Source organism: Hippopotamus amphibius, chromosome 14 (assembly GCF_030028045.1).
Source record: "Hippopotamus amphibius kiboko isolate mHipAmp2 chromosome 14, mHipAmp2.hap2, whole genome shotgun sequence".
Classification (NCBI taxonomy): domain Eukaryota; kingdom Metazoa; phylum Chordata; class Mammalia; order Artiodactyla; family Hippopotamidae; genus Hippopotamus; species Hippopotamus amphibius.
The window spans coordinates 11001929-11029701 of NC_080199.1; the positions used below are offsets into that span (position 1 = coordinate 11001929).

The following is a 27773-nucleotide window of genomic DNA, read 5'->3' on the forward strand; positions in this document are numbered from 1 at the left end:
AACAGACAAAGATGGCTAGCTACTTTTTAAGTCAGTAGTGAGGATGGTGATTAGGAAAAGACCATTAACTAGCTCTGTAATTATGGGCAATTTCATTGCTGGAAACTTCAGATTCTTCATCTGGAAAAATAATACTCATGCTGCAGGTTGGGGAGAAAATTAAGTTAAAGGAGATAATGCACATGAAGCGATCAGACAGAGCCCGGGGGTTATTAACTTGGTGTGGTAGTGGGTGTAGCAGGAATGGCAGCCACCGCTATTGTTCTTAATGGAGAAACTCTAGCTGTCAGTAGCCCTGCCTACTCATAAACTCTGCTCTCTCTTCCCTTCTCTGATTGTACTAAGTTTAGCCTCCAGTGGAAATCAAAGGAGTTGACCAGAAGCACCTTTGGCTCAGTGCAGCCCTCACCTCTAACCTGTTCCATAGTTTGGTCCTGTGGAAACTATGTTTTAGCCCATAATACATGGCAAAGGAAGATGAAATCAGCTTTCACAATTAAGATTAGTTACATAATTTGAGGTACCCTGTGTAAAATAAAAACGCAGAACCGTCATCCAATTTATTAGGAATTTCAAGATAGCAACAGAAGAGCATCACACGAAGCACCAGACCCTTCTAAACACAGGGTCATCCAGGACTGCGGAGGTCACACATCCATGAAACCAGCCCTGCCCATAACAGATGGAGCTATATGTCATGAAAATCCCAGTTAAGGAAAGGTTAAAGCCCCAGCAAACTTGGTAACACCCTAACATTTTACTCCCCCAGGGTAAACAGCATCATCCTTTCAAAAATATGTCAGCAGTAGTTTCATGAATGCTCTGGACATTTAGTAGTTACCCTAAGTTAATGCCATCAAATATTTTACACAGTTGTAACATTCTGCCATGATTAGTGTCTTGTAACAATGTATCTCAAGAAAAACCAGCATCTTTTTGGTGGCCTATCAATTTTGTGAGGGCCCCCTCATTCTTTCTTGCAGCCAACCTTAATAAAATCTAAAACTTGAGTCCAAGTCTTATTTTTCCATAACATAAGCATTGTGCTATGTGAGATATGGTGACATATAGATGGATTTTAAAAGTGTATGTGTATTACAAGACATTTATTTAATATTGATATAAAATATAGTATGGCCAGATAATTGAAGAATTCCCAAAGTATCTGTCATTGTTTTACATTGATTAAAATATCTGGTTTGATGCTCAACATCACTAATCATTAGAGAAATGCAAATCAAAACCACAGTGAGGTATCACCTCACACCAGTCAAAATGGCCATTATCAAAAAATCTAGAAACAGGGCTTCCCTGGTGGCACAGTCGTTAAGAATCCACCTGCCAATGCAGAGGACACAAGTTTGAGCCCTGGTCCAGGAAGATCACACACGCCATGGAGCAACTAAGCCTATGCACCACAACTACTTAGCCCACATGCCGCAACTACTGAAGCCCATGTGCCTAGAGCCTGTGCTCCGCAACAAGAGAAGCTATTGCAATAAGAAGCCTGCACACTGCAATGAAGAGTAGCTGCTGCTCTCCACAACTACAGAAAACCCGTGTGCAGTAACAAAGACCCAATGCAGCCAATAAATAAAAAATAAAATTAATTAATTTTTAAAAAATTTACAAACAATAAATGCTGTAGAGAATGTGGAGAAAAGGAAACCCTCCTGCACTGTTGGTAAGAATGTAAATTGATACAGCCACTATGGAGAACAGTATGGAGGTTCCTTAAAAAACTAAAAATAGAACTACCATATGACCCAGCAATCCCACTACCGGGCATATATCCCGAGAAAACCATAATTCAAAAAAGATACATGTACCACAGTGTGCATTGTGGCACTATTTACAATAGCCAGGACATGGAAGCAACCTAAATGTCCATCAACAGATGAATGGGTAAAGAAGATATGGCACATATACACAATGGAATATTACTCAGCCATAAAAAGGAACAAAACTGAGTTATTGAGTTATTTGTAGTGAGGTGGATGGACCTAGACTCTGTCCATATAGAGTGAAATAAGTCAGAAAAAGAAAAACAAATACCATATGCTAACACATATATATGGAATCTAAAAAAAGGGTACTGATGAACCTAGTGGCAGGGCAAGAATAAAGATGCAGATGTAGAGAACAAACTTTAGGATACACAGTAGTAGGGGAAGCTGGGACGAAGTGAGAGAGTAGCATTGACATATATACACTACCAAATGTAAAATGGATGGCTAGTGGGAAGCTGCTGCATAGCACAGGGAGATCAACTTGATGCTTTGTGACCACCTAAGAGGGGTGGGATAGGGAGGGTAGGAGGGAGGCTCAAGAGGGAGGGGATATGGGGATACTTGTATACAGACAGCTGATTAACTTTGTTATACAGCAGAAATTAACACAACATTGTAAAACAATCATACTCCAATAAAGATCTGGGAAAAAAAAAGAAATCCAACTTTAAAAAATCTGGTTTATCTTTAAAAAGAAAAAATATAATGATGTAATAGCAACAACCACATTTTATTTATTTGTACTGAAAACCAGAATTTGCAACATATACCTTTCCTTTAAAATGGCAAAAATGCACTTAAAAGGGATGAAATTTTTATTTACCAAGAAATGCTTAGGGCAAAAGTCACTTCTCATGAGGATTTGTTGTAACTGCACGTGTAAACGCTAAAGAGACCTTTGTTTCATGAGAACTTAGATTTCCTCCATGTGAAATAGCTTCTGACTGCCAATTTGGATCCAGCCACTGTGATCTCTAAGCCACACTACCTGAATCTCAGAGTCTGAGACACTCAGATATGGCTGACAGGTCATACCACTGTCACATGCTAAGCACTAGAGCAAATCATTCCTAGGATGTTCATATGATGTATAATTTTTTTAAAACAGATGATCATTTTCTTTCTTTTTTTTTTTTAACAAGAGAAAAAGAAACAAATTTTAATTCTGGCACATGGAGGTCTCATAGAAAAGGGATCTAAGCAGTAGGCAAAGCAGGCAGCTTTTATACTTTGTACACAAAGAAACAAAAAATTGGTGAGGAATCAACAGGACAAAAAATTTAGGGTTTGGGTGATTAGTGAAGAATCTAAACAGAGTTTAGGCTTGGGATAGTAAATTAAAGAAACAGTAAGATTTTAAAACAGATGATCATTTAAAAAAATCTGCCACTGTTAAAGATGTTTCTGGTTTCCCAGATAAAGTCTCCTATAATCACTGAAATGTTGTTTTCGTCATGTGATCTCCTGCTCAAAAACTGTCAACAGCTCCCTATCACCTCCAGGATTAAGCTCGATCTCAGCTGGTATTCCTTTTCTCAATTCCCACTATTCCCATGTTGCAACCATCCACCCTAGAAAAATTAATTATGATTGTCTCCACAATATTCCATATTGTTTCCATTGTACCTTTGCTTCTGTGTGCTTCTGCTGGAAAAGTATTTCCCCTCAGTTTATTTGAAACTTAGGGATCTTTCAAGCTTAGTTCAAGGTCCACCTCACTGCCGAGCCTTTTTTGACCATTCATCTTTAAACTCTCTCATCTTTAAAAACAGCATTTATCACTCGTAACCAAACCAGAACCAGCAAAGGACTGGCCCTGCCATCGTGGCTAAAATTAATCAAGGGGCACATGCTTTCTGGAAGCCAATGGACACTACAAATCAAGACACTTAAAAAAGCTTCCTGCTTTTTGACTCAGTTATTTCAAGTAATTCAACCCAATTCCTTTTGGGAACTGCTATAGACTAAATGTTTGTGTCCCCACCCCGGAAAAAATTCATGTGTTGAAACATAATCCTCAATATGATGGTATTTGGAGGTGGGGCATTTGGAAGGTGATTAAGTCATGAGGGCAGAATCTAGGAGATTAATGTCCTTACAAAAGAGACACCAGAGAGCTCCCTAGCCCTTTCTGCCATGGGAGGACAGTGAAAAGACTGTCATCTATGAACCAGGAAGTGCATTCCTATCAGACACTGAATTTTCTGAAGCATTGATCTTGGACCTCCAACCTCCAGAACTGTGAGAAATAAACTTCTGTTGTTTACAAGCCACCTAGTCCATGGTAGTATCCCATTATAGCAGCCCAAATGGATTAATACAGAAATTTATCTTAAGAAAATGATCAGAAATAAAACTAGGTGTACATAATATAAGGAACTGAAAACAATCTTCAGGTCCAACAGCAGGACAGATTACAGTACCTACATTCAATGGAATATTATGCCATCATTAAAAAGTGTATCAATAAAAATACTTAATGTTACATGAAGATTGTTCTTTTAAACACAGGATTGTTCTTTTAAACATTATATATGTAATAACATCTCAACTTTATAAAAATGCAAACAAAAATATCTGGAAGGAAATACACCAAGATGTTATGAGGGATACCTCAGAACTGTAGAGTTTGAGATTAAGATTTTTCTGTTTCTGCACACCTTTTTCCCTATTTTGCACATTTACTAGAAAGAGCATCACTTAAAAAATTATTTTATAATAGGCTTAAAGCAAACCAATAAAATCACTAAACAGGTCTCAAATGGCAGCATAATATTGTGGAACATGTAAGAACCACCTATATGAAATTGCTGACATCTGACCATTTTGGCTGGCAAAAATGTTAATTTTATGTGGTTCAAACCAATATTGTGGGGGATTTCCCTCGTGGTACAGTGGATAAGACTCCGCGCTCCCAATGCAGGGGGCCCGGGTTCGATCCCTGGTCAGGGAACTAGATCCCACATGCATGCCACAACTAAGGAGCCTGCCTGCTGCATCTAAGATGCAGCTCGACCAAATAAATAAATATTAAAAAAAAAAAAACAATATCATGACTAGCAGTAAGAAGATGGGGTGAGAAGCAACACACAGGGGCGAACTCACCACAGGCAGTAAAGCAGCATATGTGTGCATAGCTACGATGATTACCTGACACCTGTCGCCCACACGTGATGCTGGCCAGCATAGCTGGGCATCAGGAATTTTGTTGGACCCAAGTGCCCTCAGTTAGATCAGAAGCTCACTGAGGGAAGGGCAGTCTTATGTCTCCCACACTGCTTAGCACAGGTCCTGCACACAAGAGGCACAAGAAGATAACAATTCCTGTTATCTTGTTACCCATCCAAAGCCAGCTCTCCAGAAGGGAGAAAACTGCACTTATTCTTCTTGGGCAAGAGTCAAGTTTTAGTGGTGATTACAAGTAGGAGGTCATTTTTATCCCCTCTCTCATTTGCCCTCCTGGAAGCTTTAACCTAATCTATGGCCCGTTGCTTCTTCTCCTTTGTTTATCTCCTCCTTTCTGTAAATACAGTTGACATCCTAGTTTGGGGCCTCGTTTACCTTTACTTAGATGACTGTGGAAGCCTCTTATTTATCCTCAGTGCCTCCACTTTGTTCTTTTGTTCATATATTCAGTGAGCACTTAGTAAGCAGGCACTGGGTGACCTGCATCGGGTCTCCACTAGCACACTTGGCAGGTCCCTTTGTGCAAATTAGAAAAAGTTGCCTCCTTGAGCCTGCCAGCAGGTGGAAGAGCAAAGAGGTGCCTCCTGCTCCTGAGGCAGCAGCTTTGATGTGTAGAGATGAGCTGAGGCTCAGCCCTGCGCGTGGCCTCGGTAGGCGCTCTGATCAGGGCACACCCTGTACAACTGCATGTGGCAGCCCTGACCAGCACTGTTCTGAGCACTGTGGGGAGGTGGCACAACAGATACAGGTCAAGTCCAGAAGGTCCAGGAGGCACACCCAGAGGATGGCCTGCAAGTAGCTCAGGAAGGCTAAAGGCCCGTACAGAATGGAGCTTCTGAGAAAGATCAAAGGCAGCAAGACTGTTGAGAATAATAAGACAGGTATAGAGGGGATTTGGGCTTTAGGTTCTGTTGCAGACTCTGAGGTCCCAGAGGGGGCTGTCACTGGGAAGGTGGCAGGAGCCTGTCGTGGCTTCTCCAAGCCTCCCTCCTCCTATACTGCTGGTGTGTCCTCTCCTTCCCCCATCTCCGGCTGTTTCAAAATCTGTTCCCTGCTTGAGTTGTGTTCAGCACTGACTACTGCATATGAATACAACTGCAGTAGGTGCAAGATCTAACTTCTTTTATTTTATCTTACATATTTGGAGTTAGGGCCTCTTGATAGTCAACATGTAAATATATTCAAACAATATGCAAAACAGGGGCATAAGATGAGTTGGAAAAAATCTGGTAGCCTTATGGTGAGTTCTCTCTACAAATGGACCTTTTTTTAGATAAGACATCCCTTGGCAGGTCTAGGGGTTCTTCTGGCTGGAGGGGGGATCTCTCCTGGCCTTGTTTTTGTCCTCTCCCTTTCCTCTGCCACCTGCCTCCAACCATTTATATCACAGGAGGCAGAGTTAGTCCTTCAAGCTGCTGGGGTTCTCCACCTGGGATTCAATATAACCATCACCTGGGGAGCTTTTAACACTTGTCACAGTCTGGACCCCACCCAGTACAATCAAATTAAATTCACTGGTGGGACTTCTCTGGTAGTCCAGTGGTTAAGAATCCACCGTCCAATGCAGGGGACGTCGGTTTGATCCCTGGTTGGGGAACTAAGATCCCACATGCCTCAGGGCAACTAAGCCCACATGCCACAACTACTGAGCACACAAGCCACAACTAGCAAGAAGCCCAAGTTCCACAATGAAGATCTCGTGTGCCACAACTAAGACTCAATGCAACCAAATATATTTTTTTGAAAAATTAAATTCACTGGTAATAGGTCCCAGGCTCAGTATATATGTATTTTTTCCTTCTTTTTCTTTTTCTTTTTTTTTTTTTGGCCCTCTATGTTCTTGCCACTTCAGTGAGGTGTTGCTACAGACCAGCACCATTGGTCTCTTATCTGTTCTGATGTGAGAGTCTCCCATCTCTCATGGGAGCATCTACCATCGCCACATGGGAACTTTTCAGAAATGTAGAGTCTAAGGCCCCCAACCCAGTCCCACTGAATCAGAAGCTGCATATTAACAAATCTCCAAGGGATGCTTATCTCATGGAAGTTTAAGAATGTTATTCTAGGCTGACTCAAACTTGGGGGCATAGTGGGAGCTGGGGAACTTTCAAATATGCTGATGCTAAAGCTCAGTCAGAAATTTCGAAGTCATTTGTTTGGGGCAAAGGCAAGGCTCCGGAACTTCTGAAACCCCCTAGGTGATTCAGATGTACAGCCAAGTTGAAGGACCACAGCACTAGATGACCCCAATGTGTAGCCACTGCCCTAAGGCAGGAAATTTTGCTCCAACGAAAACTTCTCTTGAGTCATGTGTTACTACTATATACAAGTAGATGCTGTGAAAGTAATTGTCATAACTGAAAATGTAGCAAACTTGGGAAAAAAATCCATGTTTAAGGAAAAGTCTTTCTGATGAAAAAAAAACTGACAAACTGCTAACAATATTTGAAATAGCATCAATAATCAACTAAGCTAATGTCTATTTGAAGAACTTCAATTTGGTATGTGACTTCTCATCCAAGGTAGTGGTTTCTTTACTTAGCTGATGGCTAGTACAGAGGTCTCCACTTTGACCGCACATTACAATCACCTGGGGAACTTAGAAAAAGAAAAATCCCCAGGCCACACTCCAACCCAATTAAATTAGGGCCTTGTGGTAAGTCCCAGGCATCAGTGTTTCTTTAAAACTTCCAGAGAGACTCCAAGGTGCAACCAAGGATGAGAACCTCTGCACCATGAATTCAAAGTAACCACCAAAGTGTCTTATTGATCCTAGAAAGGATTTGGGGTTGTTGGACTTTAAAAGTTGCCAGCACATAATCCTACCATACTTAGGCAGGGGAGTTTGGTACCAACAATGCAAATTCACAGTAATGAAGTGACTGGGAACGATAACTTTGAGAGGAATGGCAGTTTTCCTTGCTTGGAAACCATGATACTCCACATTCCCACCCACTGAATCGGTAGCCATCACAGCAGGGTTTAGAAGAGGTGGGGGGGCGAACACCAAGAAGTCCTTGCTGAACTTGGAGTTCAAACTAGAGTCTTAGATCAAGTCCACAGTGAATACAAGGAAGGAAGTCTGCTAATTTCCAACAGTTTGAGGGTCCAAACCTCAAGCTCCCAAGAGGCAGAGTGAACAAGGACGGGGCATGTGAAGGAAAGGAAGTCCCTGCCAGCAGCAGGGACTAAGCCCTTCGGATGCTGGGAGAAGCTTGCGGGGGAAGAGCATCAGTAATGAAACTGGGAAAGATTCTGCCTGGCCCCCCACTCTTTAGGAACTTTCGATTTGTCTTCTGCAGTGAGGAATACAGCTCCAAGGCGAGAAAGCGCTCTACCCTTATCCAGCTTAGCTTCTCATGACTGGTGAGCCCTGATGTAACAAAATAATTGCATCAGAGGAGTTTTGCTGAAGCCAATACTAGTGCCTCAGATGTTGGTATTATACTGCTGAATGTTATCCACTTTATGTATTTTCCAAAAATCACATTTCCCCTTAGGTGGAGCCAATTTAACTTAAATTTACAGCTTTCACAAAAACCACATGATCATCTCAGTAGATGTAGAAAAAAGTATTTGACAAAATCTTTTATGATAAAAACACTCAGCAAACCGGATTTGAAGGGGAACCCTCAAATATTGAGAAAGGACTCAACTGCAGTACAGACAGAATTCCAGTTTAACAAATATCAATCCATCCAGCCTCTCATTGGCTGAGAACCCACCAATGCTCCAGCAAAGTGTCCAAACTCATGCTGTTTTGCTTTTGAACTTCTGATGAACTCATATCCAAGAAAAGACTTGTATATCAGACACTTTCACAAATGCTGACTCAACTCACAGTTGGCTTACTTAACAAATCAAATAAAAATATTATTTAGGTGAAATGTGTTTATACAGCAGTTGGAGTTTTTAAAATAGCAATTGGGTTTTAAGATTAAATCATATTTAGTTCTCATTAGAAAATCTGACAGGCTTTTCAAAATACATTGGTGAGTTAGGGAAGGAAGGATTTTGTGTCAGCACACAGGTGAGGAACCTGGGCCTGTTGGCTAGATGCTGCTTTCAACCCCAGATCTGATTCTAGTTATCACTAGGTAACAAGTGATGACTAGGGGCTCAGATCCTCAGGAAAAACACAAAGTTAAAGGAAGTCCCCGCTGCAATTCTCAGGCAGTGACCACTCAGCCTTTGTCAGGTGACTGAGGCACTGAGAGGACAGAGTCCATGCAGAGATGGGGAGAACATGATCACATGTAGCAGGGAGCTCGGGCAGCTTGGGGTATAGAATGGCCACTGCAGACCAAGTGCCTCCTGTGTCCTGGGAATCACCATATGGGGTCACAGTGCTATCTCCCTAGGAAGCAAGGGCTACAGGAACTTGGCATTAGGAGAACCTTCTGTCATATTCAGTGAGAGGGGACCTAGTCTGCTCTCAGGGGGCTGAAGTGGATTCTCCTCCTTCTCCTCCATCTTAAGTCAAGATACCCTTTTCCAGGGCCTCACAGCACCAGGCACCAAGGACCTGCACCAGCTCTGGTGAGGCTGCCAGCAGGAGGCCAGCACGGGCTGGAGTTAGACCTGCTTTCCTAAGCCTGGGGTCAGGTTTGCAGGGGTGAAGCCTGGGAACTTGCACGGCCAGTGCAGCGTAGCCCCAGCTCCTTCCCAGGCCCCTGAGGATCCCACCCCTGGGAGGATGCCTGGGCTTGCTTATCAGGATCCTGCCCCTTGGCCTGGCTTATGGTCAGTGTTGCACTGGCTGCTATAGCACTTGGGAGCATTCCCACTGCTTAGAAACTTCTGCTCCTCAGCCTTTACAACGTACAAGTCTGAGTTTGCCACACCCTTTGGTGATTTGATACTGGCCATGCCCTGAAGGGGCAGACACTCAGCTGGGCTGGTTCCCCTGCCCTCAAGCTGCCTGCCCAGATTCTATTCCTCCACTCTGGCCCAGGCATCTGATGCTCTGGAGGGCTCCAATGCAGGGTTCCACCCAAGTTAGAACCAATGCAGACAGAGAAGAAGCTTGCCAGAGCCCAGGTAAACATCCAAACCGAGGGCTTGGGTGGGCAGGTGGGCAACCTTGGGTGGGCAGGTGGGACGGAGGGTGGAGGCCTCAGCTGATCTCTATTTACAAGCAGCAGAGCTCAGTGAAGCCAAGGCCAGACGGAACATACTGAGCAAGGCCCAGGGACTCTAACCAAGGACACCACATCTTAGCCTTGACCCTGATCTGTTTTCTATCATTTTACACCTCTGCTGGTCAAATGCTATTTTTCATTGTGGTAAATTTCATAAAATTTACCACTTTAACCATTTTTAAGCAAACAATTCAGTGGCATTAAGTGCATTCCGATTGTTGTGTAGCCATCACCACCATCCATCTCCAGAACTTTCCATCTTCCCAAACTGAAACTATGTGCCCATTAAACAATAGCCCACCCCCCACCTCCCCCAGTCCCTGTCCCCTCAGGCCCTGGAAACCACTATTCTACTTTCTGTCTCTTTGAATTTGACTACTCTAGGTACCTCATGTAAGTGAAATCATACAGTATTTGTCCTTTTGTGACTGGCTTACTTCCCTGAGCATAATGTCCATAAGGTTCACCATGTTGTAGCAGATGTGAGAATTTCCTTCCTTTTTAAGGTTGAATAACACTCCATTACACGTGCATACCACACTTTATCTATTCATCCATTGATGGACACAGGTTATTTCCACATTTTGACTATTGTGAATGATGCTGTTATGAACAAATCTCTCTTTAAGACCCTGCTTTCAATTCTTTTGGGTATAACCCAGAAGATGAACTGCTGGATCATATGGTAATTCGATCTGTCATTTTTTGAGGAAAAACCACATTGCTTTCCATAGTGGCTCTATCACTTTACATATCCACTCCAACATTATTTTTAAATATTTTATGCTACATTCAAGTCTAGTTACCACTAAAGCATTTTTTTAGCTCTTTATTGAAGTATAATTGCTTTACAATTATATCCCCATATCCCCTTCCTCTCGTGACTCCTTCCTACCCTCCCTATCTCACCCCTCTAAGTCATCACCAATCACTGAGTTGATCTCCCTGTGTTATGCAGGACCTTTAAAGGGGTGTTTCTGAACCCAAACAAAAAAGAATTATCTTTTATGCGCCCTTGCCCTTTAGAAACTGCCTCTGTAAATTATAATAAATTTTGGTAAACTCCCATTTGTTCATAAACATAAAACATGATAAAACAAATAAAGCATCATTTTGAAATAATACATCAATTAATTTCTATTTAGGACACCACACAGAAATGATATGGTCAAGTTCTTTTAAAGCAATTTTGACTCTAAGAGCTGATAAAGGTTGAGAATAAAAACTTCTTCAGAAAAGTATGCACAAATCCTGATTCTTAAAGGATTCCTCTATTTGGAGCTGTACCTTCAATCCCCTCAGGGGGCTGGAGGAGCATAACTGCATTCTGTCATTGCCTACTCTATATACTGGGAATATAAATACTGGGAAAAATTAAGTTCTTTTATATAAGCCCCATGGTCTTATTACCGAAACACAAGTCCGTGTGCCCGACGCACAGTGAGGCCAAACAAAACATTGGAGTTTGGAACAGAGAAATGTTTATTATAGGACCATGCAAGGAGATGGGTGGCTCATGCTTGAAAAACCCCAAACTCCCAGAAAGCTTTCAGCAAAGCCCTCTTACAGGAAAGGTAAGGGAGGGGCGTGGTTAGTTTTTGCAAACTTATCGGTGTCAGGTCCTTTGTTCTTGAGGTCAGGTCATGGTCAGGTAACGATGTTCCTGTAAATCTCTACCAAACAAATGTTACTCTCAGTTCTAACAAGAAAGGGCAAGGTCCCAAAGCACAGCTAGCACCCTCCGAGGTCCAGGGCCGGCTAAGAGAAAGGGGTCCTTGCGCGGGGGCGGGGGGGTGGTTACCCTGCCCCAGAGCATTCGTCCAGCACCCACTCTGGGTCCTCCCGCCAGTGCCCAGGCCTGACTGAAGAGGCAGATCTCAGTTGGCGGCTCCCTCAGGGCCAGGTCCCCAGACCCTGCCCTGCTGTCACTGCTGAGGGAGCCAGGCGCCCAGGACCCAACTGGCCCTCAGGCTCCACAGGCCGCCCAAACAGTGGGGGCCAGGCCCCCCAGGCTGTGTCCCATGCAAACTGCTGCTGCCATTAGGTCACAGAGACAGGGACCGGGGAGTGGCTCACCACGGCCTCAGGGCCTGGGCCTGGGCCTGGCCAGTGGGCGATCTTGGGGAGGGCTCTGGAGCCCTGCAGGACACACCACCAGCCTGTTCCCTGGGCCCCCCAGCGCACCAGCTGGCCTGGAGGGCTGGAGGGGGGTGGATGGGGGAAGGCTGGGATCTGCCTCTTACCTCACTCTCCACCTGATGACCACCACGCCGCCAAGTGTTGGCTCAAGGCCCCTCTAATGGGTGCTCATTGACAGTTGCTCGCTCAGGGGAGGAGCCTGCTGTGGCGCAAACCAGTGGCTGAGCAGAACCTCTAACACTGCTCTAACCTACCGGCATTAATGGCGTCCTGGTAACTGTTGCCTGGTAACTGGGGTGTAGGGTAACAGCTCGCAGCAGTAGCAGAGTGCTAAGGGCTGTGCCCCGCAACGCTCTAATACAGTCTGACCTTGTATGACAATTCTGGTGCTCAAGGAAGAATCTGTGGGACTAGAGTAAAAATAAGAGCCCATTCATTGATCCTTTCCTACCCTCACCAAGTGACAGTAAAATGTACTGACAAATTTCAGCCACGCTTATGATTATTAATAACTAGGTATTTACACTAGCATCTGTAATAGAGGCCTACGTATGTTCTCACTTTGCTAAGTTCCCAACTGCCCAGAGAGATTCCTTCCCTATTTTGAAGAACTATGTTTCAGTTACTATGGCAACAGGGCAAGGAGAAGTGGGGAGCTTTCCATGGGTACGAGAGTAAAAGAACAGCTATTTGTCCTCCCACTGGCAGAACAGGGCCATTCGTGAGATTAGCATGTGGTGCAAATACAAACAGGTGTGCAGTCTGCTTTAGAAAAGCCAAGACATTTTCAGGGCAAACCCTCTCAAAGCAATTATATCACACCTTAATCAAGTGCTCCATTTTGTACTGAAAGGAAGAGATAGTCTTTTGTGTCCAAAGCAGACACACACAGGATAGCAGTTTGTGGTCCGATGTGGGTTTGCTTCTAAGGAAGAAGTCAGGACGTAGGATAGGGGAGACCTGCGGGCTGTGGCCCAGCCCCTCAGCCATTGAGGGGTGCCATGGAGAAGGATGGATGCTGGTGAGGCACCTTCCTCCTTGCCTATCCTTGCCATGGAAACCCCAGGAAAAGAGGTGAGTGTCAAATCACGGACAGATTTATCAGAAACAGAGAAAAAAGCAGAATCCTTATTTTTGCTCACTTTGGTAAAATTTGTGTAATGCTGTTTCAGTGCAGATCTCGTCCTCCTCAGACCCTCAGAATATCAAAAGGCAAAAACAAGTGACCCCAGTAATAGAACCCTTTTTTCATACAGAATGAGAAAGCAAATATCCATATCAGAAATTACTCATTATCCTCAGTGAAACAAGCTAGACACACAAGGACAAATACTGCATGATTCCACTTCTGTGAGGTACGTGGAGTAGTCAATTCATAGAGACAGGAAGTATTATAGAATGGTGAGGGAGAAAGAGGAGGAAACTGACCCGTTTAGAGGGTACAGAGTTTCATTTCCAGAAGATGAAGAAATTCTGGAGATGGATGGTGGTGACAGTTATACAACAGTAAGAATGTACTTAATGCCACTGAATGATATGCTGTGAATAGTTAAAATGGTAAACTGTATGTTACGTATATTTTACCCCAGTGAAAAAAATTTTAAGTTAACAAATCTGTTTCCCTTGTTATATCCATGCTATTGTTTCATAAACACAAATGTACTGATCAAATTCAGTACCAGTCATGCATTTAATAAATCCGGAGTCCACCATGAGCTGGCTCTTAGACCATGGGCTGAGCAAACATGGACAAGAACCCATGTGTCCAGCAGATCCTCGTTGGTCACTGAATCTGCTTCTTTGGCCACAGAACTGTGGCCAGATACACGTTCTCCAGATACATGCAAGGGTGGGGTAAGTCCCAGGAACAGGGAAAATCCCATACAACTGGGTGACCATTAATGGGTCCCAAAGAAGAGAGCAAGTTTTCCATGAAAACAGAGATCCATGTTCATATCCCAAATGGATTAGGCTTTATAAATAAATGTGGCAGCGTACCACTCCGCCCCGTGGCACTTGGGTGCTTGGTAGCACCTCCAAGGGCAATGATGCCACTTTTCCAAAAGGCGAATGAAGAAGAGTTTGATACAAGCTAAGGCCGAGTCAGCCCAGCATACGATAAGGAGGAACAGGAGGGCAGTGGTGAGGGTATTCGAGAGGGGGTGAGGGAAAGGAATAGGGTGAGGAAAAGAAAGGGAGGGAGGGAGGAGAAAGGATGGGTTTTGGAGGAAAGTAGGCGGATAAGAAAGTGGGAGGGAGGAAAGGAAGATGGAGGTGAGGGCCAGGAGGGAGAGTGGGGGATGGGACAAGTGGAGAGGAGAGGAGCTTTGTTTTGCTGCAAAGCTCCTTGATTCCTGTTGAAGAGGGGATGACAATAGAGCATGTGCCTGCTAGTGGGCATTCACCGTAATCCCACTTTCTTGTTCTACTTTTGGTGAGAAGAGGAGGAGCAGAGGTTTTATCTGAAGGGAAAACTGGAGGGATTTTTCCCCCCAGAGTGACACTGAGGTCAAGAGGGAAACCTGCACTCCTTCACTGAACACGTTTAAGAACACAATGCGATTAGCATCTCTTCTGTTTCGGGGCTGCTTCAACCCGGGGCTCCTGGAAACACAAAGAAGTCTAAGGATGTTGTTTATTAATAGTTAACTGTTGATGTCGCTGAGAACCTGGTCCAGGAAAGATGCTCAGGACCCTCTACCCATAGCGATTTGATAGATGGATTTCCCAGTGTTGGGAATGATGAGAGGAAGCACCTGTCAAGCACAGAACGTGGGAGCTTTCAGTAAATTGTAATTAAAACCTAAAGGACATGCTAGTCAATTTCTCTTAGCCTCCGCAGAGACGATTTGGGGTTTTGGATGGTGAAATTTTGAGCGTGAAGAATAAGCAGCTTACTTGTTCCACTCCTGGCCAAAGCTAAACACCCAGAACAGAGTCTTATGTTTGGATTGTTCCCTGCTGGCATTCCTGCCTAAGAAGATGTGATTCCAAAACAAGTTGTAGAAAAGACAATATGTAGTAGTTAATGTATTAAAACAGCCAGTGGAGAGTATAGGAAATATTATCACCACAGGCCCACCAGAAATTTTCACACACAAAAAAGACCATTCACAAAATTTCTCCATTTAGAGATTCCATTAGTACTGGGTTATCCTAGCTCAAAAGATAATAAACTTAAAGCTGAGATGACTATTTCCTAGCTTGGGTAGAACTTTAGAGGCAACTGAGCAAATGTGAACTAAAAAGATCAGTATCTCCTTAACTTTTTTTTAAAGGTCATGAAAGAAGACTGTCAACCTGACAGACGTAACCATGGATTCTTTTACAGAGTCCTTCAAAAGCTCAAAGGCTGCTAAATGTGTCAAATAATGCATCCCCCCAGGACCAGGTTCTTTGATATGAGAGTAATCATGGGAGAATTTTTTTTCTCCAGAAAATGAATCTACAATTTTAAGAAAACAGTTCTCTCCGCATCTTATTTTATTTTTTGGTAGCTGTCATGAAAATCATCTAGGTTAATGGAATCTTCATTCTCTCCTTGGATTCTCTCAAAAATTCCTTTTAAGTGTCAATCTCAATGAAATGAGGCCAAAATGTTACACAGCTTAGAATTTTGGTATTTTGTTAGCTATCGTCCTTTGATTATCTTGATTTGTAGATTTGGGGAAATTTTAATATTGATCCCTCTCTAGCGCTGAATAATTTTTAGAAAAAACACAGTCTGAGTCTAATTGCCAGACCCATACCACACACACGAAAGCTGTGAATACAAGCTGTGATCACGAATCACGTGTATGTGGCTTTGATTGTGTGGGGACCCACAATAAGATTAAGATTGTTTTTTTCCGTCTTAATTATTCAGAGCTAAGTGTGATGAAAATTAAAACTAAACATATGGATGTGATCATGAAGGCTTTCTCTAACATACTTTTTTTTTTAAAGTACGTTTAATGTGCTACAGGCACTAGTACTCCTTTAAATATTTAAGGCAAGACTTCCTAGAACTTCTTCTAATTTTAAGGGAGCTTAAGAGTTTTTTTCTTATTCAGTGCCACACTTAGCAACACACCAGCCAAAGTACAAAACAGCCTCTTTTTCCTTTATATTTAGTTCTAAAAAAAATCCCACTCATTGAATATGTATTGCTACTTTTCTGTGGAATGAATTGGTCAGACTCAGACAGTAACACTTTTATTGTAAATGCAAAAGGAATAAAATTAAAAATTAAGAGGTGAATTCTTTCCACAAGCTATATGTCCATGACAATCTGTGTTATGGTTTATTTGTGACTTGATTCAGCATTTTCTATGATAATGCAAAGAGAGATGGAATAGGTTATCCAGAGAACAAGATAACCAGACAATTTTTTGCATTTGTCTCTGGAATGTATTAACTAATTTTAAAGGCTAATTTAATCTTATTTCTATCTAGAGTAACTGATATTTGTCTTCCTTTGGTATGTGCAACTGATATACTAAGAGGTAGGTGGCTTGGAAGTCTGTTGGGTGACAAGGACAGACCACTTGAGATTGAAAAGTTGTTGCAGGTTATCATGGCACCATATGGACAGTCTCCAAATGGTCCTTCCTCTGACTCTGGTTTCAGAAATGCAAGCAGGGAACAGAGGAACTCCAAGCTACAAGTTAGGAGGCCTGAAACATCCATTTCTAGATAGACTACGTTGGATTTCCCTGGCACCCTGGTTCCATTCTTCTGTCTCACATTTCCTTTCTTTCCATTCCCATTTGCACCTCCTACAACTCTCACTGACTCCACGTTTAGCTCAGCTCACATTTCTTTGCTAACCCTAAACTCCTAGATGCACTTCCAGGGGGAATTCAACTGCCATCCATCTCTCTAAATTGGTCCTTACCTCTATAGTCACTTCTGTCTTTCTCCTGGTTCTGCGCACTTAGGAAGGTTAGGCTGGAGGGCTTAGCAGAACGCTGACTGTCCACATGGGCCAACCAGCTCCCAGCTAGTTTATGTTTGACTAAGTTACCCTTCCCAGGTCTCTGTGACTACAGTAAAAGTGCTGAATACAAGAGGATCTATTTTGGCTCAAAAACCAAATAAGAGCAAACTTTGTAGTAGTTCTCCATGGCATCCAGCATTTTAAACAAAAAAGAGCAAAGGAGCAAAACTTAAGCACTCAGTTTATCTCATTCCCAGCAAGATCAGTAGACTGTAATAACAACCCAAAAGCAGGAAAAAACCATAGGATATTAAATTACAAAATACCAACATTTACATAGTAATTCCCACTAATTAAGAAAGAAAGATACAAGTTGTTTGTTATAAACATCACCAGGTCTTGAGCAAACACTAAGAGCTCACCACAGAGCCAAACCAAGCATTTGTCTAATCAGAGCCACTTTCCAAAGCGTTTTATTGGTACAGCTGCAGAGCGCACATTTTATCACACATGCTAATAATCCCAGTTATGGCGCCTACATTTTAATCATTTGTTCTGGGCTTGTTTCTCAAACAATTAGCACTAATGAATGGTCAGAATACCTCGGATCATATATGTCTAATTGCAGTCAAGAGCAGTTCTCGTCTGCATGTACATTTCAATTTACCTCTGCGGATAATGTTTGTTAATTGTATTTCTTTATACGCAAGCGAAGAAAAAGGCAGCTCAGGCAAAAAGGGACTAAGTGTTCTCCTCTTTCCCTTTGTTCCCACAAGAAGCTAAAGTCACTTCAAGAGGCACTTAATCCCATCATCCGCGGTTACAATTGCCTTGCAGCATCAATCAAAAAGAATCTGAAGTAAAATGATGCAGCTATATTCTGTAATTAAAAGCAATTCAGGTGGTTATTGCTTGGGGCCTTTACGGGTCCAAACACTTAAAATGGCCCTGCAGGGATCCTAAACACTGCAGTGTTTTAAATGTGGTCAGCAATAATATCTGGAGGAAAGGAAAGAATATGCAAAAAACACCCCAAAAGACCCCAAACAACAAAAAAAGCCCACTAGCCTCTCCTAGTGCGAGCTGTAAAGCAAAAGACCAGGGAGAGCAAAAGTCTGAATTGAAAAAAACCCACAACTCGCAACTAAAGTGAAATAAACGTAGAAAAAAAGGAAGGAGAAAAAGAAAATTGATGTTTTCCAAATTCAACAGTCCCTGTCCCAATCCAACTTTTGCACTTAAGAAAAAAGTGTCATAATATTGGTTCGGTCTCTTCAACCTGAAATGAAACAGCCTTGTACGATCTGTATTATAACAGATAGAGGCTATGTGAAAATTCAAACTTATTAAGAAAATGCAAAGTAAATTTATGGTATGTCTAACATCACAGTTGCTTATGAGGGCAAAATGTGAAAAGTACTTTTCAAAAGTTTGGCACAGATTTTTTTAAGTGATTTACTTAAATCATTTTAGAAAATTAAGTGCTTTGGCTTTTAAGGCTTCATATATGGCTTTTTAAGCAAACAAGAGTTTAACATAGTATTTTCTGTTGTGTGCTTTTAACAAAGAGTTGTCATTGACAGGAGGCTGGGAAAAGGCATAATTCTCTGGCTTTGATTCTTGGCTAAAATATTTTTAAGTGAAAACACAACTCCTCAACAGATGTAAGACTAGATGTTAAAACAACAATGTGTGTTTAAGTTTTACCATCATTTCACCCTTTATAACAAAAATGGGAAAGAAGGCTTCCTGTTGATTTACGAAAGAATTTTGGGGGAAAATGCTAAGTGTGGGCCAGAGTGAACTATTGTATATCAAGCAACTTTTCATGAAAGACACCAGTTTATTCCCAGGATAAGGTGCATTCTGGAAGCACATGACTAGTGGAAATACTCCACATCACTAGGACACAGCACTTCACAGCAGCATCTATAAATACTTTCTAAAATACAGCTTAGTGGCAAATGTAATTGTGGCCTGAAAACTATTATGTGTGAGCATGTGAGGGTCATATGATTTAATACTCAAATCACAAAATGATTGTCAGGTGAGACATCCAACAACGGTTCATTTAAACACAGAATTTACCTCATTTTCCACACAGATATTCTAGCAATTTAAGTTAGTGCAAAAGCCTACAGCTGAAAAATGCAAAAGTACTCCCTCAAAGTTTAACCTTATACGAACTACCGATGCAAAACGTCAGAATGGAACCAGTCGTCTTTCCTTCTTTAATAGAACCAAACAAAAAAAATCTCTCATTGAAAAAAAAATCTTCTGACTATGCTTCTTCAATTATATTGGTTACAGTGTTGGGGATACTATACATGCTCAAGCGGTTTCGTGTTGTGAATGATTTCCTATAAGTTGAAACCTATTTATTATTATTCAGCGTTCAGTCTTCAAGGATCTGTTCAAAATCATTACCCTTGATTGGGGAGGGGGGTGTCTGACATTCCCCTGATGCAGTATTCTTATCACCCTTACCTTCTAGCTGCCCCTGTGGGGCGTCATACTCCGCGGGACTAAGAAGGGCAGGTGGGTGACAGAAGTGCCCTGGGTGTACCTGAGCTCAATTTCCTGTCTCTCCACTATCACCACTACCATCACCACCACCATCACCACCCAGATAATTTACTTCATAATCAGGTACCGGTGCTTCTTTGCCACAACTGTGCTGCCCTATCTGAAGGCCGGGTGCCAAGCTGGAAAAAAAAAACAACTTTATTTTTGATCCACCAAAATATCTGTTCATGTCCTATAGTTTTTATTTCACTAGCCTTTGGATTAAGATAGGCAGATACTTTAACCTTAGAGAAAGAAAGTGTAAACTTTTAACAAGGAACATTTTAGGCATACCCAAAACTGCACTAAGGAAGAGGAGAAAAACAAATTCATTGATAATGAATTTCAGGCATAAGTCTGTACTGTGATCTGTCTCCTGTAACGATTCCCACTGACAGCTGCTTATCAATATCATGTCTTTCCTCCTGCGCCCCAGCTCTCCTCACTGTTCTCCTGTCCCTGATGCTCCCCTGGAATTCCCTGGGGATGGTGGCCACCACAGGCTGCCAGGAGCAGCCCTGCAACTGGGCCCTTCAATTCCTGCCATTGATCCAGCTGTGTGCATGCTGGCTAAATGCTGCCAGGTCAAGCTGGAGAGCAGGACTTGAAAATTCAGTGCTAATTACTCTGATTGCAATCTGTGTCTCAAGCAGCCAGAGCCTCCGGGAAGTTGTCTACAGCTGACCTGCCTCTGAATCAAAAATCTCAGTTTGAGAGATGTAGAATCTATACCTGAGGACTTTCCAGCTCATTAAGTTATAATATGGGTGTCAGGTCATTCATGATACCTTCTCCCGAAGCATATGACTAAGGCAAGCCCAGAACATGGAATGTACAAGACAGATGCGGAGGGGAAAGGATCAAACAGAACCCACAGAGCCACGAAAACTGCAAACACCAGCCCTGCAACATTACGCTCAGGCGGCGATTTTCTTGAGATGGCTTCAGACCCTTTGAACTCAATGAGGAGTGAGTGGGGGCTTAAAGGAACAAGCTCACAGGAACCTCGGTCTGCAAAGAGCTGGGGCCAACTTGTCATGAGAACCTTGAACCTCTCAGGATCCATGCCAGTTGTGTATTCACCACTGATTCCAAAGGCAGACATACTAGAGTCAGATAAAGTGATTTCATGAGTAGATTTATATGACATAAAGAATCCAAAAAATGCTGATGCAAGAGAATGCTAAGATACCAGTTTATTTTCCTGGGCTCACCAGCGTTTCTTTACATATGTTTAAACCATTTGGAAACAGGCTGGGGAGCAAGGCAGCTAGTTCTGTTCTGAAGTACATGGCTGATTTTCCTTTCTTCACAGACTATGTGCAGGTATGCTTGTCCCTGACCAAGTTTATACAAAGAGAGTTCTTCCCCGGGCATGAAAATTAGAACAGAATTAATTGCTCTGAATCATCATGCAGAATTCTAAAGGGATTTCTATTCTCACAGTGACATCACAATGCTAGGTTTCCAGATGCTGCCAAAGAGTTGAGTGTGATTTCGCCTCTAACCCATCACTGGGGCCCTTCTGCAGCTGGCGGGCACCACACAGGCTTTCTGATATGTGCCCAAAGCAGGGATTCTGAGGAAGAGGGGCTTTTCAGGAGACACTTCTGTGACAAGTGGGGTCCCAAGACAGTAGGCAAAACCTGAATTGTCATTTTGAGCTTGGCCTGAATTTACTGGTCAACACATGTCAAACACCAGAGAGGCTTTATGAAAATATGACTTCAAATATTTTTCTTTCCTCCCCTCATTTCCTTCTTTCAAGTACTCAATTCACAAGGTGTGTCTGTAAGTGTGTTTATTTGAAAATGAAACCGCTTTTTAGAGGGCTCAGTTGTTTTACATCAAGAACCCTGAAAATAGAAGAAAAAATTTCAGTATGAACCCATTCTACAGAATACCATTATTTGATGACTTTTAAATTATTTGCTGATTAATCAATCTAAATACAATTTTAAAAATAGAAGTGACTGTATGTTTTAAAATTTTGGTAACTTCAAATGGTAATTTTTCTCTTTTTAAGAATTGAATGAAATCAGTGTTAGCTTAGCAAAACAAACCATTCCTGCATTTAAAAAAATTTACTGAGCTCCATGTCAGGTGCTCCTGCCACTCAAAGTGAACAATCTTGTAAGTCAAAACTTTTGGATTCCATAAGTGTTCATTTTTTTATTTTTGTTTTTTCTGTGTACGATGAGAGAGCCAGCAAATCTCCTTAGTCTGTTTCTGAATCTGGGTCTGTGGGTCTGAATCTCTGGGTCTGTTTAGCTTGCAATAAGAATTTGGCCCTTTACTTAATTTCCAAAATATACAACAGCTTATACAGCTCAGTATCAAAAAAAAAACCAAGCAACCCAATCGAAAAATGGGCAGAAGACCTAAATAGACATTTCTCCAAAGAAGAAATACAGAAGGCAAAACAGGCACATGAAAAGATGATCAACATCCCTAATCATTAGAGAAATGCAAATCAAAACTACAAGTTAACACCTCACACAGGTCAGAATGGCCATCATCAAAACAGATAATAAATGCTGGAGAGGATGTGGAAAGAAGGGAACCCTCCTACACTGTTGGTGGGAATGTAAATTGGTGCAGCCACTATGGAAAAGAGTATGGCGGTTCCTTAAAAAACTAAAAATAAAAAAAGTTACCATATGATCCAACAATCCCACTCCTGGGTATATATCTCAAGAAAACTCTAATTCAAAAAGATACATGCATCCCAATGTTCAATGCAGCACTATTTACAACAGCCAAGACATGGAAACAACCTAAATATCCATCAACGGATGAATGGATAAAGAAGATGTGGTATACATACAATGGAATACTACTCAGCCATAAAAAAGAATGACATAATACCATTTGCAGCAACATGGATGGACGGAGAGATTATCATACTAAGTGAAGTAAATCAGAGACAAATATTGTATGGTATCAGTTATACGTGGAATCTAAAAAAAAAAGATACAAATGAACTTATTGACAAAACAGACACAGACTCAAAGACATAGAAAACAAATTTATGGTTACCAAAGGGGAAGTGGGGAGGGGAAGGATAAATTAGGAGTATGGGATTAATAAATACATACCACTATATATAAAATAAACAACAACAATTTACTGTATAGCACATGAAACTACATTCAGTGTCCTGTAATAACCTAAAATGGAAAAGAATCTGAAAAAGAATGTGTGTGTATATATGTACATACACACACATACATATACACGCACATGTATAAATGAATCACTTTGCAGTACACCAGAAACTAACACAACATTGTATTGATAAATCAACTATACTTCAATAAAAAAAAAGAATTTGGCCCTGTGGCTCATGGACACTAATACAAGTTGATTGGCATCCAGCAAGGCCTGGCACAGGGCCACACTCGTGTGTGTGGACCAACTTGCTTACCATCTTCCTTCCTGGTTCATTGTAGGGACCATCCAAGTCATCATCCCTGGGTTTCTCAATGGCCAAGAAACTCTTACATTTGTTCCCTTTCCCAGACAAATCTTCTAACAACTGTCTGCCCTATACCATACCATAGGTGTAATCTGTCCCCTGCAGGCTGAAAAATAGCTTACCCTACAAGACCACTAAATAGAAAATGCACCAAAAATAGGCTGTGACCAATACAAATATATGCAGTGAAGACTGCTCCAGAAATAATTCCAATCAATTTTATACAATTGATTTGTTCTTTCAAGGAGCCCTTAATTTACTCAATCCCTGATTGAGTTGTTACATGAATCATGAAGGATTAACTATGAAGATAAAGGGAGATATTTCAATCAGGGAATACCCGCAATGGTTTAATTAAAGAATTTTTGCATCTCACTTACAGAACATTGCTGCTTAAGTACGGCATGGCATTTATTTAAAATGTCCCAGAGGCAATTAAGCCCTTGATTAACAATAAAATTTCCTTCCTTAACTTCATTCTCAATTACCATGAAGCTCATTTCTCATTGCCTGGAACTTCCAGCACGTGGTACTCAGTGGCTTTAACTTGCACGTGATTCCACATAAGCCACCAAAAAAGATTAGGGGGAACTGAGGTACACAGGAACCAGTCTTTTCTAAAAGCTGGAAGTCTTGCTTGTTTTGCATTTTGCTCGTTGTCTCCCTCCACTTGCAGCTTAGTCACGTCCACGTGTGTATGATGATTCCACTCCAAGTTGTGGGAGGAACAGGGGATGTGGTGACCAGGACACAATTCCTTAACTCTGAGAGTTCAGACTTGCTTGAGCTCAGGGCAGACCTGGATCTGGTGACACCTTAAGCGTGTCTCTTAACCTCTCAATCTCAGATTTGTATTCTGAGTTGGATGTAATAATAGGATTGTTGTGAGAAGTCTAATGAAATGATGCATGTGACACACCTGATAAAATGCCTCGCACACAGCAAGTCCAATCAATAATAGCTACTACTATTAAGGATAAGACATCCCCTTCCTCTTCCCTGACCTCCGTGAGCTAGACACATGGGTCTGGAGCAAAGGGTTGCCTAGGACTCTAAACAGGCACACCATTCACACGCCCGCACAGGCAGACGGTGGGAGGCACTCTATCACACCTGGGAAACACAAGGGGACTGGGGACCCCACTTCCATGCTAATGGTCAGCACCACAGAAAATAAAGAAGTCAGATTTATGTCTCTTCTCTGATCTCCCCCAAGTCTTCAGAACTTAATAACCGGACAAGCTACATACATATTTTGACTTATCTGTGAAATTGTCATCAGAGCTACAAGAATGACTATGCATATTAATCTACATCTGAAAAAAGAGAAAGATCAACAGGATTTTGCCATTCGTTTTATTTTAACGTTAGACAAATTTTTATTCAGTATTTCACTGATTCAACAAACAGATATTGGACATAAGCCAGGCTGGGATATCCAAATGAGAAAGAAAAACAGCCTTGGGGGAAGTCAAGATCTAGCTGCGGAGGCTGGGGTCTCTAAGGCAAGAGGGCAAATTCTAACTCTCCTTGGAAAACAGTGGGGGGGTGAATCTGAGAAGGCTTCTCAGAGGTGGTAACAGCAGATGGGGCCTGGGAAGGGGGAGGACAAACTCCAGAGGCAAAAAGTGCCTTGTAGATACAGTATGATAAGGAAGATTGAGACCCTCTCCTCAAGTGTCACCAGTAATTTTCTTTCTTTGCAAATGCCATGCCCACGTCTAATTCTTACCTGTTGCCCTTCCTGCATGTGGGGGATTTCCAGGTATAAACACCAGCTATTTGAAATACCAAGACAGTGCCCTTTTCCCAATCCCGTACTCTGTCACAGATGGTGGCCAAAACAGTGACACTCAATACCCTAAAATTTTCTGACCTAAAAAAACTCCCTTTTTCACTCTCGAGTAAAATTTATTTATGCTTTAAAAATCATCTTAGAAATATACAGAACTTAAGTAATAATTATTCTTAAACAGATAGGGTGTTCCTTTAAAATCAGAATCGTGTTGAAAGGAGATAAACCAGATTACATTTTGCATTATCGGAAGCTTACGAAGGCATTATTCAGGGACTTCCAGGGTACAAGAGACACTGTGTCTGTACACAGATACAAAATGTTAAAATGAAAGATACCAGGACTCATACATACTAAGGCAAATAAACTTGAGTTCTCAGTGGTAGACTTTGTTCTTTTTTTTTTCTTTTTAACATCTATTGAGTCCTTTATTTGCATCATCTCATTTAATCTTTTCAAAAATCCTACAAAATAGGTACTATCATTATGATCTATTTTATATGCAGCAACACAGGTTTATTTTATTCTGTAACCTTAAATTTTCAAACAGGCAGCAGCTGACACTATTATGCCACATTTCACAACTGACCAGTTTTTTCAGGGCATTGCACAAGCCAAAGAATATTAACTCACAACCATACTGGCTTCACACTTAAGATAGAAAATTGAAACAGAGATTCAAGCAAAGAATGACAGTGAAGATGCCTTTTTTCCCTTCAAAATTTTCTCTATGTGACAGTTTAGAACAGGACTCAGCAAACTTTATCTGAAAGGGCCAGACAGTCAATTATTTCACACTTGTGAGCTGAGAGACAAACTCAAGGATATCATACAGGGACTTGTATAACAAGAGGGAATATGTAGATTTCCACATATTTGGTAATGACAAAATTCAAAATTAAATTGAGTACAATCTTTTGGTAATATAGTTCTACTCAGGAGAAGAATGGCACTCCCACCCCCGAAAGCGATGAATAGCATCTTCCTTAATTGGAGTTCAAAGGTAATGTTCCCTGTTCTCAATTCAGTCATCTGGAAAAACCATTCTTAGTTCAAGAGCTGCACAAAAATAGGTGGTAGGCAGAATTCTGGCCCATGGACCCTGGTTTAGAATATATCTCTAAGGATTTAGCCATAGACAACTTGATATATACCCTGGAGACCCAGAGTTTCACAGACACAGGGCCCAAGTCACAGAGAAGTGCCCAGCTTTGAATCACAGGTGGGTGTACCAGTCCTGGTTATTATTCAGAGATATCAACAAGTAGAAAGCTCGCAGGGCTCCTGGCTCCCTTCCCATGGGATTCTCATTTTTTTTTATATCGTTTGTTAACTTGGGAGGTTTGAAGTTGCTGCCGCACCTGCTAGTTTGCGCTGCACTAAAGAAAAGTCAGTTTGGTGTCAATCACAAAAAGCAACTGAATATTCCCCTCTATTTGTAGCATTAAAAAAAAAATCTCAATTTCTCTTATTCCCTTTATCCTGACACCAATAAATATTTTTTTTGGTAAAGTTTTAACAGATCAGTTTTTTGTTTCTATGTATATCCAGTATTTCACCCTCCTTTTAAATACAAAACCCAGAAACTTAGTCTTTTGTGGGCTCCCTGCTCTTTGTGCGACCACAGGGTAGGGCTGGGAGAGGAGAGGGGAAAGAGGTGAAGAGGGAAGATCCTGGCTCACAAAAGTCCAGAGAGTATTTGACTAAAAATATGCAGAACAGGGTGGAAGAAATGAATCAGAAATTTCACAAGCAGAGGAGATTATTTTTTTCTTTTAAAAGATTAAGGATTGTAGGTTTTCATGCTTAACTCAGATGGAATAAGAAAATATTTTAACCTTTTTGCCTCATTCAGTTTGGGTCTGAACAAAATAAAGGTCAGGCACATTTACAACATCCATTATAATTTTCTTCTACCCTTTAAGATGACAAGACATCTGGTGGGAGATTCGAGATTACACTCTACTCAGTAAACAACCATGGGGAAGAAAAGTGGGAAGCACACTCAAAACGCGAAGGGAGATGGAACTGGTACAACTTTTCCCCGCCTTTTATGGGGACAGACATTCTAGGTAAAGCTTCCTCGCCACTGTGAGTAAATTTCAGTTCTAGCATCAAGCCGGACATTCAGATTCCAGTTGTTCAAGATGAACAGTGAAATAATGCACACAGCTATTTTATAAAAGTGTCCAAAGGAGCATGAGCTGTTTCTTTGAGGAGAGGAACCATATTTTCCAAATTAGTCCAACTTGTAGCTGATAGGCCGGACGCCCATTTATCTCCAGCTATAAGGAACGTGTGCTCCTGATGACTAATCATGCCTTCAGGAAGTAGTTAAACACCACTGTGCTGTAGACTGGCAGTGCACACGATAAAAAGCAAGGGAAATAGGCAAATGAGGAAAGGGAGGAAGTTAAGGCAGTAATTTTGACAATAAAGTGGAAAGGGTTTCAAGTGTTCAAATTACAACAGGATCTGTTCAATTCAGCTTGAGCAGTCCTCCTCGTCTACACGGATGTCTGTTGATTTGCCTGATAGTGCCAGCTCCCCAGTGATTAAAGGCTCTTCAAGATGTTCTCTTCTTTAACCATCCCTACTGCACAGTGCATCACTGGGACTCCAAGATCTTAAAAAATTAATCTAAATTACTGGCCACAATGATAAGGAAGAACAGGAGGTAATATTTGAGAGGGGGAAATAGAGACAAAGAACTGACTTTAAGGACCATGATTTTAGGGAGTCATGATTTAAGGAGGCACTA

General features: G+C 41.7%; 1 protein-coding gene across 7 annotated transcripts in view; it reads right to left on the reverse strand.

Moving 5' to 3' along the window:
- The window catches only part of CLYBL (citramalyl-CoA lyase), a 227753-nt gene that overhangs the window by 99935 nt on the left and 100045 nt on the right, over positions 1 to 27773 (reverse strand). The gene's annotated exons all lie outside the window — the stretch shown is intronic.